The following is a 19312-nucleotide window of genomic DNA, read 5'->3' as shown; positions in this document are numbered from 1 at the left end:
GGGAGGATCCCACATGCGGCGGAGCGGCTGGGCCCGTGAGCCATGGCCGCTGAGCCTGCGCGTCCGGAGCCTGTGCTCAGCAACGGGAGAGGCCGCAACAGCGAGAGGCCCGCGTACCGCAAAAAAAAAAAAAAAAAAAAAAAAAAAAAAAAGACATGACAACTGAATGTAATACAGTATCCTGGATGGGATCCTGGAAATGAAAAAGGACTTTATGTAAAAACTAAGGAAATGTGAAAAAGTGTGGACTTTAGTTAATAATAATGTATCAATATTGTTTCATTAATGATAGCAAATGTACCATACTAAATAAGATTAAAAATAGAGGAAACTGGGAGTGTGATATATGGTAACTCTCTATCCTATCCTTGCAATTTTTCTGTAAATCTAAAGTTATTGTAAAAAAAGTACATTTTATTTGAAAAAAAAAAGTAAAGAATATGTTTGTAATTCCCTTAAAAAAAAAAAACCTCCCGTTCAATCATACTCTTTTTTTGTGAGCCATTGATTATTCTTTAGTTAGACATAGTAAAAAGTTATAATAACACATGAAATTCTCTGTTTTCCAGCAGATTGTTTTCATTTAACCCGCATCTTCACATAAGTACTCTATAGTGAATGTGTGCTCATGTTGAGGAAGACTGACAACAGCTGATGTTTATAATGACCTTAAGGAACTGGCCTTATCCAAAGATTGTCACCATGCCCAGTTAAATTTTTTGTTAAATATCACTTGTGGTGATATGATTCTTTGAAAGTTCTTAATCATACGAGGCATGAATAGCCTTTTCATAGCTAGAACAGCCCTTTCATTGTATTTAAATAAGTACAAATTATTGATGACCGCTGATTCCAAACCTTTTAGGTTCTTGATTCCAAACCTTTTAGGTTCTTGATTCCAAATATAAATATGCATGGTTAGTTACCTATTTAGTTAGTTTGTAAATCGATAAAGTCCAATTTCCCTCACCTCATTAATGTTTATTTCCTTTCCATTATAGCTTTTCACTTTGTAAATTCAATGCTGATGAGTGCTTTTTATTATCATTCTCTTTTTTGCTTTATGGAAACTCAGAAACATCCCTTGTTATTAGCACTGATATTTAGTCATGATTCCAATCTTCCTTTAATGATCCCTTAGGTGATTTGAAGTTTGTATTTCTAATCTGCAATTCATATATTCCCAAGTTAGATTATAAATTCTTTGTAGACAGGATCTTTTTTTTCTTTTTCCTTTAGTATATGTATTGTGCTGGGGCTAGTAACAACACTACATAAATATTAGATGTTGACAAATAATGTAATTACACAGAAATCATGTTTACATTAAAATTTGTTTGGAGAAACTCAATTAATTAGAATTTTTAAATATTAGAATTAGTCTATTTATACATATGCTGCTAAACTGAATGTTGTAAAAATAGATCTAACTATTTGCACATATTTACAAATTGCTATAAAATTACACTGTTTGAATATCATCTTTGGGTGCTGATGTTAGTCTCTGTACGTTCTTTCTCATGGTGATGATCTTTTATAAGTTTGGGAGTTCCCCAATACCCGGAAGAGTTAAACTTCCTTTACATGACACTTTCCTGAAATTGAGCAGTTGGGTGCTAAATGGTTTTTTGAAATTGATAATATCATGACTTTTAAGAGATAGAAACACTTGTCTTGCCCTCACTGGGAAACTTCATCCAGATCAGTGACCTTTAATTAATGTTTATCACACCTACAAATATAAATTCCTTTTATTCTCAGCATCAGTCCACAGAAGGACAAAACTGCAGTTAACAATGGAAGAAAATTCTTTAAAAAGTTTATCTTCTTTTCCAGTATAGTAGATACTGTCAACATGTCCTTAATGTTTTTAAATCATTTTGTAGATGTGATTCTTATTTGATTCATGATCACATTCTCTTTCTACAAACCCCAAAATGGGTGCCCAGTCTTTCCAGTTGTCATCTAACTTACCCAGAACCACGTGATTTCTGTTCTTCTTCTAAGAACTGCTTCTGGATCATGTAAGGAGGCCTTTCTTTGCTGATGCTGGGATAGAAGCTGCCACTGGAGCGGCTGCAGCCTGGGTAGAAGCCTTTAGTCAGCGTCTCCAGCTGGGAAGTTCACAGACCACAGCCATCATCGAGGGCACATGCAAACTTGTGTTGCTGGGCTTCCTTCTGACACTTGAAGGCTTGTAAAATGTTGAATCTGTGCCGTGCCATGCCACACACCCAGTGAACTCTCGAATTTGCCATCTAACTGGAATATCTGCAGAAGGAAATTCATCTTACATCAAGCTGGAAAGCTTAGAAGTAGAGCTAGCTGGGGTAGGAGATGGAAGGCCCTCCCCGCTGGATGGTGGGAAAGCTGGTACATTGCAAAGGCACTACCTTTTGACTACTTTTTCCTCATATCTCAAGGTCTAACTCCTGCGGTTTCAATCACGCGTTGAATAAGTTGACTTTTTCTACACCTTAGCTAACTTTTCATTATCCTCAAACATTGTATCAACATTTTATCTATATTTATTGTTGAAAGAAACCACTTTGGGAGCATGTACTGAGGGGAAGCATCCACTCACTCCCATCCAGATGCAAGCTCCTCCCAATACCCTGGCTTCCTCCATAGAGGCTGGCTGACGGCATGAACCTTCAGACTTCATTGTCTGCCTTAATGAAAATGAGGCTTAATTCCAGGCACGGTGCAGGTTCTGAAATGCATTTGAGGCGGGGACCCAGTTCTCCTCAGTGCTCTCCTGAACACATCTTGCCTCATTAGACAGGTGGTCCTAATATACCAGCTTTCCCTTTCCCTCTACAGGGCTTGTTGGGGGAATTTTCTGCCTGTCTGTACTTGCCAGACTGGATCTGCATTCTGATAGTTTGTCTCTAAAGCATATCCCTTGTTAGAAAGGCATCATCAGTATCCTCTTAGGTATCTCACTTAGTGGACCTCTTCGTCTACACACATCTATGATGGCCAGATTTCACCATTCACCTGGTACTTGGCCTTTCCACATGCTATCCTCACAGGAAAAGCACTTTCTAAGCTTCCACAAGTTGGGCTAGCTGGTGCAAAGGGCTACACATTAGAATGACTCAGATGGCTTTTAGAAACTCTAATGCTTACTTGTTCCCTCCTCGCAGTGATTCACATTGATGGTTTGGGCTGAGGTTTAGCCATCAGTAGTTTTTAAAAGCCTGGCCCATGGTAAGTCCATAGCTATTATTATTACCCACGTCCATGATTTCATCAACTTTCTTGTCTATTCACTAATATTTCCTTCCTTCTGTATCCCCTCAAACTTAAGCACACAAATACAAATAAGCATAAGTATCCTCTATAATCACTATTAACTTTTAGTTAGTAGAAGACACAGACTAGACTAAAGTTATTGGAGTACCATTTGCATTAAAGCATTGTCAAATATGAAAATGCTTGCTTGAAAAGTAGATTATTCTTATATGGATTGAGTTTTTTTAAATCACATTTATATTTATACGATATATTCTAAAGCTTTTGACTTTAAGGTTAGTTAAACTAAATTCTATAGCACTTTCAAATTTGGAGGTTGATAAGTTTTTTTTTTTAATTCTATGATATTCATATGTATGTGCGTAGTAACAGCTATACTATTATGTCTTCATTCATTTAGTGGATGTGGGACATTACTTTCCTTCCAAAAGAATGTTGATTTCAATAAGATTATAAACCAAGGTCACTGTTTGGTTCAAATGTACATACTTGCTTATGAGCTTTGGTATTATCCTAGCTACATTTGGGGTTCTTTGGTTAACCTCTTCAAAGTCCCATTAGAAGGATCATTTTGCAGGGCTCTGAGCTAAAAGGTAAGAGGGCTTCGAGCGCCAACAAGTCTCCTTTTGGCCAATGGGCAGAGAAGTAGGATAGAAGCTATTTTTTGACTACTGAGGTTAAAACATGCAGATTGTCTGAGAGATGGGATCACACTAGAGTTAGAGGAGTCTATGGATACTGGGCTATGTGGGGATAGTAGAACAACTTGAAAGCTCAGAGGACCTGATAGTTATGTGGAACTAAGACCTAGCAATGCTGTAACAGCTTCATTCAAGGTATGCTTAAATAGAGTGTGAAGCACGTGCACAGGACCGAGCAGCTCAGAGGTGGAATGGTTTTGTATTAGTCATGGTTCTCCAGACAAAATAAGCAATTATATAGCACAGGGAACTATACTCAGTGTTTTAAAATAAACTTTAAGTGAAAAGAATATGAAAAAGAATATAAATACATAACAGAATCACTGTGCGGTATACCTGAAACTAACGCAACATTGTAAATCGACTATAATTCAGTTTAAAAAAAGAAGCAATTATATATCTGTATCTGTAGATACATGTGTCTATATGTTTTATCTATTAGATATAGATATCTATTAGGTATAGCTAATAGATATCAATATAAATACAGAGAGAGAAATTTTATGGAATTGGCTCACGTGATTGTGAGGCTAGCAAGTCTGAAATCTGTAAGGCAGGATGGCAGCGTGGAGGCACAGGGAAGAACTGATACTGTAGCTCAAATCTGAAGGCTTCCTCAAGGAAGAATTCTTTCTTTTTAAGTGAAAAAGCCCTCAGTATTTTCTCTTAAGTCCTTCAATTGATTAGATAAGGCTCAAGCACATTATGGACAGTAATCTGCTTTACTCAAAGTCTAATGGTTTAAATGTTAATCATATCTAACAAATATCTTCAGAACAACATCTTGTCTGGCATTTGACCAAACAGCTGGACAGCATAACCTGGTCAAGTTTACACATAAAATTAATCATCACAACCTTCTTCACCAAACATAGACAGAGAAAAGGAGAACAAAGACCATCCTTCTGGCGGACTCAAGGGCATCTGGGGCCATAGAATCCATAGGCCTTAGCACTCCATAAGTACTAGGAGTCTGAAACTCCTGTGACCGGTCTTCCCTTGGGTATATAGTGATGAGCATTAGTGCAATGACCACACCACTTCATGACCTCCATTTCTCTGCAGTGGCTAGAGCTAGCAATTACTTCTGGAGTTTGATTGAAGGTTTTTTAAGAATCAGCTTTAGCCAATAAACAAGCAAGTAGACTTTTGACCCTAGTTAGCTTCATAAATATATTTAACTTATTTGGAAGCCCTTAGAAAGCTTTATATTGCAGTAGAAATTTGGTTTTGAGATATCCAGATAATTGTCTGCTTTTTTCACTTCCCTGGGCCTTTGTAGATATAGTTTGGGCATATGGATTAAGCACTGGATAGAATAGTTAAAAATAGCATGGAGACGGTGTAAAGATTTTAGGGAGAATTATCAAAAATTTGTCACTTGTATGAAAAGTTGCAAGCATTTTAATTAACTGAGACTTATGGACTGTATTAGTGGAATAACCATTATTAAATGTTTTTAGTAACGTCTGGAGAAATAAATATGTTCAAGGTTCTTTTGGTATCTAAGTGTTTGTCAAATCAAGTTCTATGTTGTCCCTGGATTTAAATTGGCCAGAAGAAAATGAACTATTTATTTTGACTTATCTTACAATGTGAAAGGGCTCTCAGTTATTCTAACGAATAGAAGAACCTAAAAAATTTTAAAGAGCTGCTATCAGCTTGTTCACAAATAAGTATACTCTTTTAGCAGCAACTCTGTTCACTGTGTTCTTCTGACTTGGTTATGTAACAAAAATATTCTCTCACTTTCTCTTCCTTTTTTTTTTCTTGAGGATGGTAATTTCAGCATAACCTTTTAATTTTCCAAGTTTTTTAAAAAAAATTTTATAAATCTAGTTGTAATTTACACTTTTTATTAGCAACACCAGTCCTAGGAACTATTCCACAATATAAGGTATCATTTATTTATCATCACTGCTCCTATTTATTCGTTATCCTGTAGCTTTAACTGGAGTGCCATTTTTGATACCAGATAACATTTAAACACCAAAAGTCAGGACCTTTGAAATTGCCTGGTATATATAGTGTTTAATATTTCTCTCTTTTGCTGGGTGATCATCTTGAACTAATTCAATTTAATCAGTTTGCAGAATTTCTAGAAAATCATAGTGCTTTGTGTGTTTTGAAATGCAGCTAAAGTTTTTGAACTTCCCCTTATGTTAATTTTAAATGCCAGCAGAGAACCAACTGCTGTGAAAATTAATGAATAAGTTACGCCATCCTGTCTTCACTTTGCACTTGAGTGATTCTGTACTCTGAGAATGTAGGCAACACACGAAGTAAACTCAAGTAATACAAAGGACACAAAAGAACAGTAGTCTACCTGTTATTTGGCTGAGAAGGCAAACTGACAATTCTATTCTTTTTTTCTGTAGACAATTCTTCTTAAGGAAATGATGAAAAAATGTTGTTGTTCTTGTTAATCCTAGAGAGTAGTGTTTGAATGTGTTGCTATGGGATTCTATTGTATTCCTTGTACAAAACTATTGTATTTGTTATTTCTATTCCATTGTGTCATGCATCACATTCAAAGAGCTCTGTGAGACCCTAAATTCCACAATCCCAAAGCCACACTGCTCTGCGTGAGACAGTGCAAAAGACAGCAGTGTAGAGTTCCTAATTCTAGGGATCAAACTTTGGCCCAGCCCTGCCATTTCTCAACTTGATCAACTTCTTTAATGGCTCTGAGGATCACTTTCCTCATCTGTAAAATGCAGATAATGGCCCTAATCATATACATTGGATTCTGATGAGAAGTTATTTGTGTTAAGCATCTAGTCCATAGTAGACACTTAATAAATCATAGTTATAATAATAACACCAATATTGCATTATACAATGAAGACCAATAATAGAGAAAAAGAGACATATTCTTCCTATGCTATGCCAAGACTCAGTGTGATACACTACACATTTGTAGACAACAGACTGCCTTCAGATACTTCACTCACATGTTTTTGCTACAAATGATCTCAGTACTAATGAAAAAACAAACAGACAGGATATTTGACAGGAACACTAGGAAAGCATGTTTTTCTTTTACTATTTTGATCCCAGAATTGAATGTGGAGAGTTAATATTAATGGTTTTTGTTGTTGTTTTTGCAACTGACCCAGAAAAAGATTTTTTTCCTTGACAGCAGAATATGTGCAGAGTTAAAAACATTCCAGAGGAATGAAACATAAGTCATAATTGTCTGAGCACATTTTTGGTGAGACTAAATAGATTTTTTCCCCCTTTTTTGTCTGCAGAAGTCACCCACGTTGGGCTGGATGACTCTGAAATGCATTAATAGAATAATCAATTAGTTACAAAACTGATTAAATAAAGCACAACATTCCCAATAAATTTCAATGGTATTGTATGGGTGGGAGTGTAGTTTCTATCTAGCTGTATTTATACTACATTCCAGCCATTAACAGAAACTTAGCACTGCAGTGTGACAAATCTATGTGCTAATTAAAACAATGTCTTATCTGCAGTTAAGGGAAATAATAAAAGGTTAGTAATGTGTTTTTTGAAGAAATAAGCAGATTCTAGATTTTGAGTTCGTAGAACCTGAGCTCCCATTCTCACTCAGGCAAATGAAGCAACTGGTTTGGGAGGCAGAAGTCCCCACAAACCGTGTAGCCATATGTGTGTGTGCTTCAGAGGACCATCAATCAGCTCAGAGTTGTCTTCACTTCTTGACAATTTGTGAAAGCTAGGAGTGCTTGGTGCCATTTGCCTCATTTAACTTTCTCTTCCCAGCCCAACTGCATGTGTCAGGAGACATTAAACAAATACTAAGAATTCATGGGTGCAGACTTTAATCTGTCTTGTTTCAGATGTTCATATATCCCACTTTGCTCTCCTCTAATTTCCAGGAATCATCCACATTGCCACTTCCCCAGGACTTTACTTCTGATACTCAACAACTCTGCTTCTGCTATCCAGCTATTCTGATCTCAGATTTCTATTTCTTTCTTTCTTTATCATGGAGACATTCACTCATCTGGCAACACTTGGAATGTTTGATTTTCTTTTGTACTCTCATTGTACCTAAATCGGCTATTCTACTAGAGTGGTCTTGATTCATGAGTAGTTTAAGCAACCAAGGAGCAAAATATATGTTCCCATTTCCATAATTTTATGGAAAAATTTTACCTTCTGTTTTAGTTTATGATCACCTAGGGATAGACTAGAGTTATTATTTCAGAGAATAAATACAGAGAGATAATGTAATAGTCAGATCATGAAACTGTAATGAATTAGAATAAAATCCTACCTCTGTTGCTTATTAATTATTTGACTTGAGCTGAACTCTCCAAGTTTGAGAAAAATATTCTCATCTGCAAAATGGGGTAATAATAACATCGACCTCATAGGACTGTAGTCACGAATGCAAGAGATAACAATATGAAGTCCTTGTTTCTTTGTCACTGAGAAAGTGCTCAGTAAATAATGGCTATTATTTCAGCCGTCGTTTTAGCTTTTTGTTTTAATTTTATCCCTTCAGAGAATTCAAAATACCTTGATAGGAGTTTTAGCTTTCACCATTTTTATCTGTTGCTATTTCTGATAGTCATTAAAGTAATGACCTCACCTCACTGTCACTAGTCCAATATTTCACTAATTTGCTTAAAAGAAAGAAATCTTAGAATCCATCACTATATGTTTTCCCCATGTCTCTATACAGCAGAATTATCTCCTTAAGAAGTATTTTTTATGCCTACTGTACTACTATGTACTAATGGCAAAACGTTCAATTTTCTTTTCCAGAGTGTACGTTAGATATCCATTTTTTAAATGTCTGTCTTCAGCTTAATAAGCTGACTAATGTCCATAGCATCACCAAATGCATTCCACACCCAAAGACCTTTGCGTCCTAGCAGCCAAAGTTCTAGCAATTATCTTTAAGCCTGAAAGTGTAATTCTTTGTCAATAAGTCTCTGCCCTGTAACACAGTAAAATAAATATTATGAAATTTATGAAGAATAATAGATATATAGTTTGGAGAATAAGGAATATCCTTTCCCAAATTAAGGATATTTCTATTACTATAATAATATATAGGGCAAGTTTATTTATTTATTTATTCAGGCCACGGAAAATGCCTGTGACTAACCAGTGTCGGAAAGCATTTCCTTTTCTAAGCCTGAGAGCCGAAGCTCAGGAAAGATAAGTGACTTTCTCCAAGGCAAAGTAATTGCTGTAAACAGACTAGAATCTAGGCCATTGATAAATTCTGGGATGAGTTTGCCACTGTCACCTCTTGTGTGTATCTTAATGATAAACATTCTGTTGATCTTGGAATTGTTAGTGGATTCATATCTAGGGTATGTTCTCATAAATGTCCTCATCCCATTCAAAAGAAAATGGGCTGAGTTGCACTATCCTACAGTTTTGAAAATCAGTGCTTTTCATAAACTGGCTTATGATACATAGATTTTTAACACTTTAGCTGACAGACAGTTGCTGGTTAACCTGTGTTATACCATCATGCTTCTGAAGTGTACTAAAATATAAAACTTATACAACTGAAATTTCTAAAATAAATAATTAGAATATAGTAAGTAAGACAATATACAGATATACAATTAAAGTTTTGCTACTTATTTGGTTTGGCTTAAACTATGGTTTTTGACTCTGCAAATATATGTTCTGGTAAAGAGGATATTTTAGTGGAATGCTAATTATTTCTTGAGCTGCTTCGATTTGAAAATTCCACCATTGTGTTGTACTCCATATAGTAAATGAAAAGGCTATTAAGAAAAAATGTTCTCCGTGCTCTTGGTAAGCTTAAACGGAGGATGAAAAAAATAATGGAATGTTTTGAGCGGTATTATAGCTCTGCTCTAGTTTGAGAACAATCAGCATTTCTTTTATGAACCTCTTTGGCACGGCTTTGCAAAATGTCCAATTTTAACTATTCAGTAAGTGCTTGCAATATGCCATTTGAATTGTACAAGTTACTAAAGCCTTCATATACAAAGTGCAAACTGGGTGTGACAATGTTCCATTTCTATGTTCGTCCCACAGAGGGATATTTATTAACCTGTGTGCCCCTCCCTCCCCAGGCTTCCCCTGCCTTCAAATCTAAGCTTCTCAGGCTAATGATACCCTGACCTCAGAGGTATCCCTCTTATTTCCTTCTTGCATTTTGGAAAATAGGAGCAAAGTCAGTCTTTAAAAATTTTTTTTTAAAATTTGATTTATTAAGTATAGTTGATCTATAATGTGTTAATTTCTGCTGTACTGCAAAGTGATTCAGATATATCTATTGATCTATCTATCTGTACATTCCTTTTTGTATTCTTTTCCATTATAGTTTATCACAGGATATTGCATATTTTTCCCTGTGCTCTACAGTAATATCTTGTTGTTTATTCATTCTCTATATGATAATTTGCATCTGCTAATCCCAAACTCCCAGTTCCTCCCTCCCTCACCCCCTGTCCCCCTTGGCAACCACAAATCTATTCTCTATGTCTGTAAGTCTCTTTCTATTTTGTAGAAAAGTTCATTTGTGTCATATTTTAGATTCCACATATAAGTGATATCACATGGCATTTGTCTTTCTCCTTTTGACTTCGCTCTTTAGCCTGACACTCTGAGGTTTTTCTCCTCTCTGTCACTGATGCTGCAGAAGAGGATGAGCTTTGGATCCATGAACCAAAGGGGATCTGGACCACTCAATTCCAGTCAATTTATGTACTAATAAGAGCTTTAGCCTGTCTCGTTATCTTTCCTATATCACTTGTTAAGTAAACACACTGTGAAAACAAGCACTCATTTTTTTTAAGAGACATCAGAAATCTAGCCCCACATTAAGGAAATTATCCTATTATAGAGAAATTTTATCATCAGTACATGATAGGGGAAAAAATAACCAAACCAAACCATGATCCTTCAGTTTTGCAGGGAAGCATTAATTACTTCCTGCATTGTCTGAAATTAGCTTGCCAGTGAAAGGAAAACCACACCCTTTAATTAAATTACAAAAGGGACATGTTCAACTCTTGCTAACTGATGTTGAATTCTTTTTGATTCTGGGTCTTATTCTGCTAAAATAATATGGAGAACATTTTACTTGTTTGGCTTATTTTCTCTAAAAACTGAACAGTAACAAAAGACGCTGAAAATGAAGTTCAAAGCTGAGCTTCGAAGGAAAAGATAATTCCTCTGATGTGTGGAGATCAGAGAACCTGACTAAGCTAAATTCTAATATGACAAGGAGAAATTAAATCTAAATCAAGATGCAGTGAAAATACAGCTTTTAGTCAAAGAGAATGAAGTTCACATCCTAGCTTTATCACTTGCTCACTGATGCATTTGTGACTGACTTCACCTTCTCAGTTCTTAGTTTCCTCTGCAGTAAAATGGGGTCCACCGTGCCTGCTTTATCACACAGTTGAGTGGAGTTACTCACATAATGAATGCGGAGTGCTTGGCTCATTAGAGAATCTCAACATGTATTAGAAACTTCCCTCTACAGTACAGGTCACATAATGTAAATAACTGAGATTCAAGTAACCATTCATGTGCAACACTTTTATCTCTGTGATGCTACATAAATCAGGCGTTCCTCCACGTTACTTCTCCCTAACTCACAGGGCATTTTGCGGAGCCCTAATGAGATAATGCATCTGAAAATGATTTGTAAACTAAAACATACCTTTTCAACATATGGTAACTCTTATTTTTCTGAAGGCTTTTCCTATCTGATAACATATTTAACTTATATGATTTCTGTGAGCTAGGTAGGACAAATGATATTTTTCCCGTATTATAGAGAGCAAGGACCTCTCAAAGTTTACACTGTGAGATGATGGTCAATTCAGGGGTAGAATTCAGAATCTTAACTCTGGCCTTTGTGTTATTTCCATTCTCAGATGCTTGTTTTGCTTTTGATTATGTTGCTGATGTGTTGAAATTTCTCTATAGTTTATTTTTCAGTAAGGTAATTGAGACCCTTCATTCTTTGAACTCTCCTGACGTTCTTCAGTGAGTTAAGCTAGTTTAGGAGAAAATATTCAAGCAGGAGGGATATGAACTGGCTTTGATGGGTTGACTTTTCTGACTTCTTGCTGCATTGTGGCCTTTGCTGCGTTCTGGGTAACAATTCTTTATGGTAAAACAAGTATAAGCACAAGAGAATAGCAGCCATGTATTTCCCTTTCTGCCCTAGGCTTTAACCTGCCAATATCCCTATACAGAATACGTGGACCTCAATTAGAGAGTTAACAAAGTGACTGCCTCTTTTGAGCAATTTGAAAAACGCTTTGGTTGGACTGAAGACGCCGTTAAAAATAAATTCTTAAGACTGTCTATTAACAATGGTACACTAAAGTTGCTTCTTTTTTTCTTGACATTATGTAAAGCAAAAGACCGAAAAGAAATGGAAAATAATACTCTTATCTTTAGAGAAAAGGTACACATCCATAGCTCAGAAATCCAGTTCATAAAAAAGAAGTTGCACATACTATACGAAATTTACCACAAATCTCTATAGAGTGGCAGTGCTAGTGGAAGTACAGTGGTGGTGCGTGTAAGAGGGCTAGTATTCCCGAGCTCTAACCCTTTTTTCATCACTTAATAGCCATGTGCCTTCAGGAAAGTTACTTATTCACTCTCTGTGCCTCAGTTTCTTCATATGTAAACTGGGTATAATTACTTGGGTACCTCATGTGGGCATTGTGAAGATTAATTGAATCATTACATGAAGAGTGCTTGAAACTGTCACACAGTAAGCACTCAAAAGGTAATTATGTTTATTATCCTCTCCTGAAGAGTAGATGAAGCGTGGAGTTTCCCCAGGAAGTCATATAATTTGAGGGGAAAAGCCAAGGACTATAGTTTATAATAGCAATCTTGGTGAGAGGAAGAAGGTTGCTCCAAAGTGTCTATGCACAGTTAAATGTCATAGAGTGTCAGGAAAGTCAGAGCAGAATGAGAAAATCTGCAGGCACATCATCTTTGTAAGAAGCAAGCTGTTGAAATGACAAAATGCAAGAGACATTTGTTAGTTATAAGCCTTGCTGTTCTTGATCAGCAGAAAAATAAAGAAACACCACGTAAAGAACTTTGACAAAAGGAGGGTGGAATGTGGGCAAGTTCTTTCCTTTGAACATTGAAGACTTCCTGCTAGCCCAGAGTAGAGCCATACCTGCTAGGTCAACTGCTGATGAGAAAATCAACAGTTCAGAGACCAAACATATTACTCAACACTATTTTCTTAACTATTGGGCAATGAGAAATACCTCCACTTAATGAGCAATAATTTAAAATAACCAGATCATAGCAGTTTTAAAATAAATTCAAAAACTGTAAACAACACAGATGTCAATCAAAACGGAAATGAATAAACAAATCGTTCTATGTCCGTATATTAAAATACAACTCATCAATAAAAAAATGAGCAACTAATGCATGCAATAAGGATGAATTAAAAAAAAAAATCCTGAGAGACAGAAACCAAACTCACAAGAGAATGCGTTGTATGATTGATTCCATTTTATGAAGTTCAAGAACAGACGAAACTAATCTACAGGAAAATAAATCAAAACACTGTTTGCCTCTGGGAAGGAGTTAGGGGATGACTATGAAAGGGCAAGCAGAAATTTTTGCAATCATATAAATGTTACCTCTTGATGGGGGGTATAGTTTATGATGGGGGCACGTATGTATTTGACGAAGATAATCCAACTATAGCATTTATATCTTAAGATCATAAGTTTTATATTAGATATATTATATCCAATTAAAATATAAAGAAGAGAAAGCAAATGGCTTGTGAGCAAAACACTTAAAAAAAGGAAATTAGCTTTATAACTTTTGCATTCCAGTTTTATTTTACCAACAAACAAGTAAAATTATGAAGAGAGGGAAGAGAGATAGAGAGAGGGAGAGGGGAGAGAGAGATAGAATGCTTTAAAGAACTCAAAGGAGGTGTGCAGTATCTTAAAGAAGAAACCATAGTATTGGTTGAAGAGGAAGAGTAAACTGGATGAGTTTAGGGGAAAATGCAAAGGAAATATAATACCATTCAAGAAATACATCATAAGCATGATCAGGGTAATGGAAGACAAACTTGCAAAAACTGAATAAAATGAAATGGGCAACATCAAGAATTATAGAGTATAGCGGAACTTGATTGAAGTGGGAAAAACACAGAGAAAATCAATAAAAGCCTAATCGATGCCCCAAAAGAACAGAACTGAACAATAAAATAGAAGAAATGTTCAAAGACATATTGGAAGATTCAATGAGTAAATTGTGATTATGTTAGGAAAAAATAATAATAAAGGATGAAAAACACCAAGACGTCTCCAAATAAATTTATTTCCATGAAACATAAAAAATAAAATTCTACAGTAGTTAACACAAAAATAAGAGCAAGTGATATAACTGAGGAAGACTATGGAAACTTCAGCTCTCTTCAGAAAAAACATGCAATGCTAATAAAAAGAGAATCAATATCCAAAAAGTCACCAGGGAAAGAATTCCATTTTTTAAAAATAGAAATTATTCAGAACTATTTTTCAGACATGCATAATGTTAGGGATTGGCATTTTCATACATTCTAACCAAGCACCAGAGTATGAGATTATGTTCCTGGTCAGTGCTCAACTTACCTGTAGATATTAGCCTCCTCTTATCATATCTCCCTCGAAGTTGCTAAACTCTGAAATTTCACATACAGAGTTTAATCCATTTGTATTGGGGCTACTTGCCTCTTACCTAGATGCAAATATTTCCCAAACAAGTCACACACCTTAATTGAAATGAATCTATAATGAAACTACTACAAAGAAAATATGTTGAAAAACCAGCATCTCAAATAAGTATGTGCAATAAATATCAGCATCTCAAATGCATTATCTGTTCATTGCATTCGCAATATCCAAGATGTGGAATATTGGTGAATGTCTGTCAAAGCATATGGATAAAGAAGATGTGATACAAATATAAAGGGATATTATTGGGCTATAAGAAAGAAGTAAATCTTGCCATTAACAACAACATGGTTGAACCTAAAGGACATCATGCTCAGTGAAATAAGCCAGACAGAAAAAGAGTAATACTGTAATATATGGTCTCATTTATATGTTGAATCAAAAAAAAGAAATGAACTCATAGAAAGAGAGAATAGAATGGCGCTTACCAGGGGCTGGAGGAGGTGGAGTGGAGAATGGGGCAATGATGGTCAAAGGGTACAAACTTCAAATTATAAGATGAATGTGTTCTGGGGATCTAACGTACAGTATAGTGACTATAGTTAATAATACTGTGTTGCGTATGAGATTTGCTGAGGGTAGATTTTAAACATTCTCACCATAGACACACAGAAATAGTAACTATGTGAGGTGATGGATGTGTTCATTAACTTGATTGTGATCATCATTTTACAAAGTATATGTATATCAAATCATTACTTTGTACACTTTAAATATACACAGTTTTGGCAATTATAACTCAATAAATCAAGAGGAAAAAAAGAAAATAGAGAAACTAAGAAAAAAAAAAAAAAGAGGTTAACTTTCCTGGTGACACATTACTAATGACTGGTCCAAAGAGCTTTGAACTCAGCCTTGTCTGACTCCAAAATTTTTGATTTTTTTCATAATGTATTCAAAATCAAGAACCATTTATTAATAGATGACATTCCTTTTTAGAATTTGTAAATTTGCTTGTATTGCTTGTATTAAATCATTACTAGAGGTAAACAAAACAAAGAAGAAGAGGAAGAAGGAGGAGGAGAAGGAGAAAAAGAGGAAGAAGAAGAGGAAAAGATATTGAGGGAGGAAGAGAAATAATAAGTTGAAACAATGACACTTCTAAAATGATAGGAGAAAATATCAGTAAGAAGCATTAACAAACAAAAAAGGAATGACATCAAGGTGATTTCTTCCTGCTTTACATGTATGCTATGTAATGCCAAGATCTCCATAGTGCTCTTTAAAAATAAAAAATGAGGCTTTTCTTTCCATGAATGATGCAACACAACTATGTAGACTCACAACTATCATTGAAACTCAACCTCGTTTTTTTTCTACTGCACAGTTCAATGTTATTAAGACTCTAGCTTGAATCTGATTATATACAACTCCACTGGCTAAAAGAGGCAAAACAAACACAAGAGAACTAAAATGTGGAATATACTGCATAGACAGCCACTGATGCCTCAGACACCCATGCTCCCCCTGCAGCAGCGTGACTTGCCCTTTCCCTAGGGCCCCTGATTTCAGCACAGCAGGACTGGACAGCTCTCTTCACCTTGCTAGGCTTTTCTGCTCTCTGAAGGGGGGCAAGTGAGCCCAAGAGCAAGTGCAGCCCAGAAGGGTCAGTGTGTTGGCACGGTGGGGGAAAACCCTCTACAAAATAAGGCCTCAGCCTCCCATCTTTCAGTGGTGTCAGTGGATGAAAAATAATTGCTCTCCATCAGCCTCTACAGGGATGAAGTCATTAGCCATTGTAGTTGTTGACCTTCAACACACCCTGAAAGGAGTTCAGGGTGGAGATTAGGAATGAGGCACTCTGTGCTCTAGGAAAACTGGCAGAACAAGCCTTAGATAGATATTTCTCAGAAGATTTTATGACCTCAATTTCTTGCATCTTTGCACATCTAGAAAAGTACTAAAATCAATGGAGATATCAGCTCCTTGTGACTAGCAGCAACCTTCTGCCAAAACGTGTGCTTGATTGCACATATCCCCCTTCACTAGAATCACACATACACTGGCCTCCTCCCTGCCCATCAGTTCAGAGCAGTTCCTCAGAGCTATCTGAGAGGCTATCTCCAAGGCTATAGTCTTCATTTTGACCCCAATAAAACTTAACTCACAATTCTCGACATGGGTTTGAGCTCTGTGTTGGCTCTTTTCTCTCTTTTATTTCTAACTCACTTCACTTCTTTCCTTCTGCTTCCTCAGATCACCTCTCAAATAAACTACTGACAGGCAAAACCTTGCTTCAGAGTAAGTGAAACTAAAATAACAGCTTTCAGTATCTATAGGTTAGGTGGTCCTGAGAGCAGTAAGTCAAAGCCAGGAATATAAAATTAAGTTTTAAAATTTGGACTTATCTATGGATCCTAGGCTACATCCTGGGCCATGAGGAAGGATCAAGTCACTGGAAGGATCCCAGCGAGGCAAATATTTTCCTTGTATAGATTACAGGGTTAAATAAAATATGAAATCACTCCTAAGTAGATTAGCAAATGAAAGAAAATGGATGCCTTCAGTTTTCCAGGAAATGAAGCAGCATAGTCAGAATGACAAGGCACTTATGACATTAGCCCAGGCCCCTTCCCATACTGAGAGGGCATAATAAATTGGATTGCAAAAAATTCTCTGCTGTTTGAAGCAATGGAGTGATTGCTAAAGGTGACTGCTTTCTGAAACAAAAATTAATGAGATTCAATTTAAAACACTCCTCAAAATGCCTTCAGTTTATTTTCTCATTAAACAGAAGTCTCAGAGTATCAGCTGTAATTTTGTTGGGTTAATGATAGTTGAACATGAAAAAAAAGACAGACTTTGAGGGCATGAAAGGATGGAAGCCTGGATAACAAAATTTTTAGATGATCAATGGTTTCTGATAACTCATCCACTCTGGAAAGTTCAAAAATGATTTATTTCTGGTATAATGGCTTTTAAATTACTATTTTATGTTTTTTCTAGGTTTTATTTTTCTTTCCTGACCTATTCAGGGCTCACTCCCAAAGGGAAATTTTAGTTCAAGCTTTCACATTCCAATCTTTCACGGGGGAAGTGTAAGGGGTTTTGATTTAACATTGAGGTCAGCCAAGTTCCCTCATTATATGCCGCAAGGTCTCCAGAGATGGGTGGGCAGTGGTGTGTCTTGATTCAAGGGACTTTTCACATCAGCCATTTTTAAAATCATGGTGATCTCACCAGAAATTCACTATCTTCTCCGATACACTCCACCAGGGCCATCAAGGCAGAACAAAAGCAAACCAGCGCCAACTAAAACAACTATGGAAAATTTAAATTTCTATAAAATAGAGAGATCTTAAGTTTTCGTGTGTATACTGTCAAAAACCAACTTTGTATAGCACCACATTTTACAAAATACTTTCCCATCCTTATGGGACACAAATAAAACTTACCTGTACCAATGACGACATGGAAGCTCAGAAGTTAAATGGCAAGAATAAAGTCTCGAGACTTCCCTGGTGGTCCAGTCGGTTAGACTCCACGCTCCCAACTCAGGGGGCCCGGGTTCGATCCCTGGTCGGGGAACTGGATCCCACATGCCGCAGCTAAGTGTCCACATGCCACAACTAAGAAGTTTGCATGCTGCAACTAAGGCTCTTACGTGCTGCAACGAAGATCCTGCGTGCCGCAACTGAAACCCAGTGCAGCCTAAATAAATAAATAAATATTAAAAGAAAAAAGAATAAAGTCTCAGCATTAATAAGGGGACGAGGTAGTCACATGAGGCCTAAAAATGGGGCATGTTTATAGGTCGTCAATAAATATTAGTTATTTGACCATCACCAATCTCTTCTATGACTCGTAATCCTCTCATGAAATTTATGGAAGGAAAAAGACTAGTTGGAAAATGGCATTTTGTACCCGGAGTATCTTCTAAGTTTGAGGAAGAATTACAAAGATATATTCTGTATTTCTAATAAAAATGTATACAATTTGAACATTGCTGCTAATTATTGATTGACTCAATTTTAAAAACATGGCTGGCTTTCTATAATATGTTTTCTGTAAAGGGTTTACTGCTTAAATGTCAATTACAACAGAGCTTGTAATAATGTACTAAATAAAACTACTTTGAACCATTTCTGAAAAAAGATATTTGGAGATTTCTAAAAACTTTTGAAAATGGGAATGATGTTCTTCCTTCTCTCAACTGCCCTCCACTGCACACACACACATCTGTAAGCCCATTGTTAGCTGAGGCAGACCTGGATATGAAATAGTTATTTAATATGTACTTGTTATTGACTTTAAATCATTGAAATGTTGGACCAATGTTAACATGTAGTATGTAAAATTGTCTGTGTCAGGGAACTATGCTCCTTGTTTTTGAAAAAAAAAACTGAGTAGTAAATTTGTCACATTTTAAAGGTGTTTTAGAAGAGAAGACTAACTATTCTACTTTAATAATTAAAGTACTCAAATGACACCAGGATGGATTAAGGTGATCTAGCTAAGAAACAACTCTCGGCTGGGATGCAATGAAAAGTTGTAAAATCCCATTAACGGAAAATTGGAAGCATATCTTTTTTTAGATTATTTGTGGGAAAAAAAAGTCCTAACTTGATTTTTTTTAACATCTTTATTGGAGAATAATTGCTTTACAATGGTGTGTTAGTTTCTGATGTATAA

Source organism: Physeter macrocephalus, chromosome 2 (genome assembly GCF_002837175.3).
Source record: "Physeter macrocephalus isolate SW-GA chromosome 2, ASM283717v5, whole genome shotgun sequence".
Lineage (NCBI taxonomy): Eukaryota > Metazoa > Chordata > Mammalia > Artiodactyla > Physeteridae > Physeter > Physeter macrocephalus.
This window is presented reverse-complemented; position numbering follows the sequence as displayed.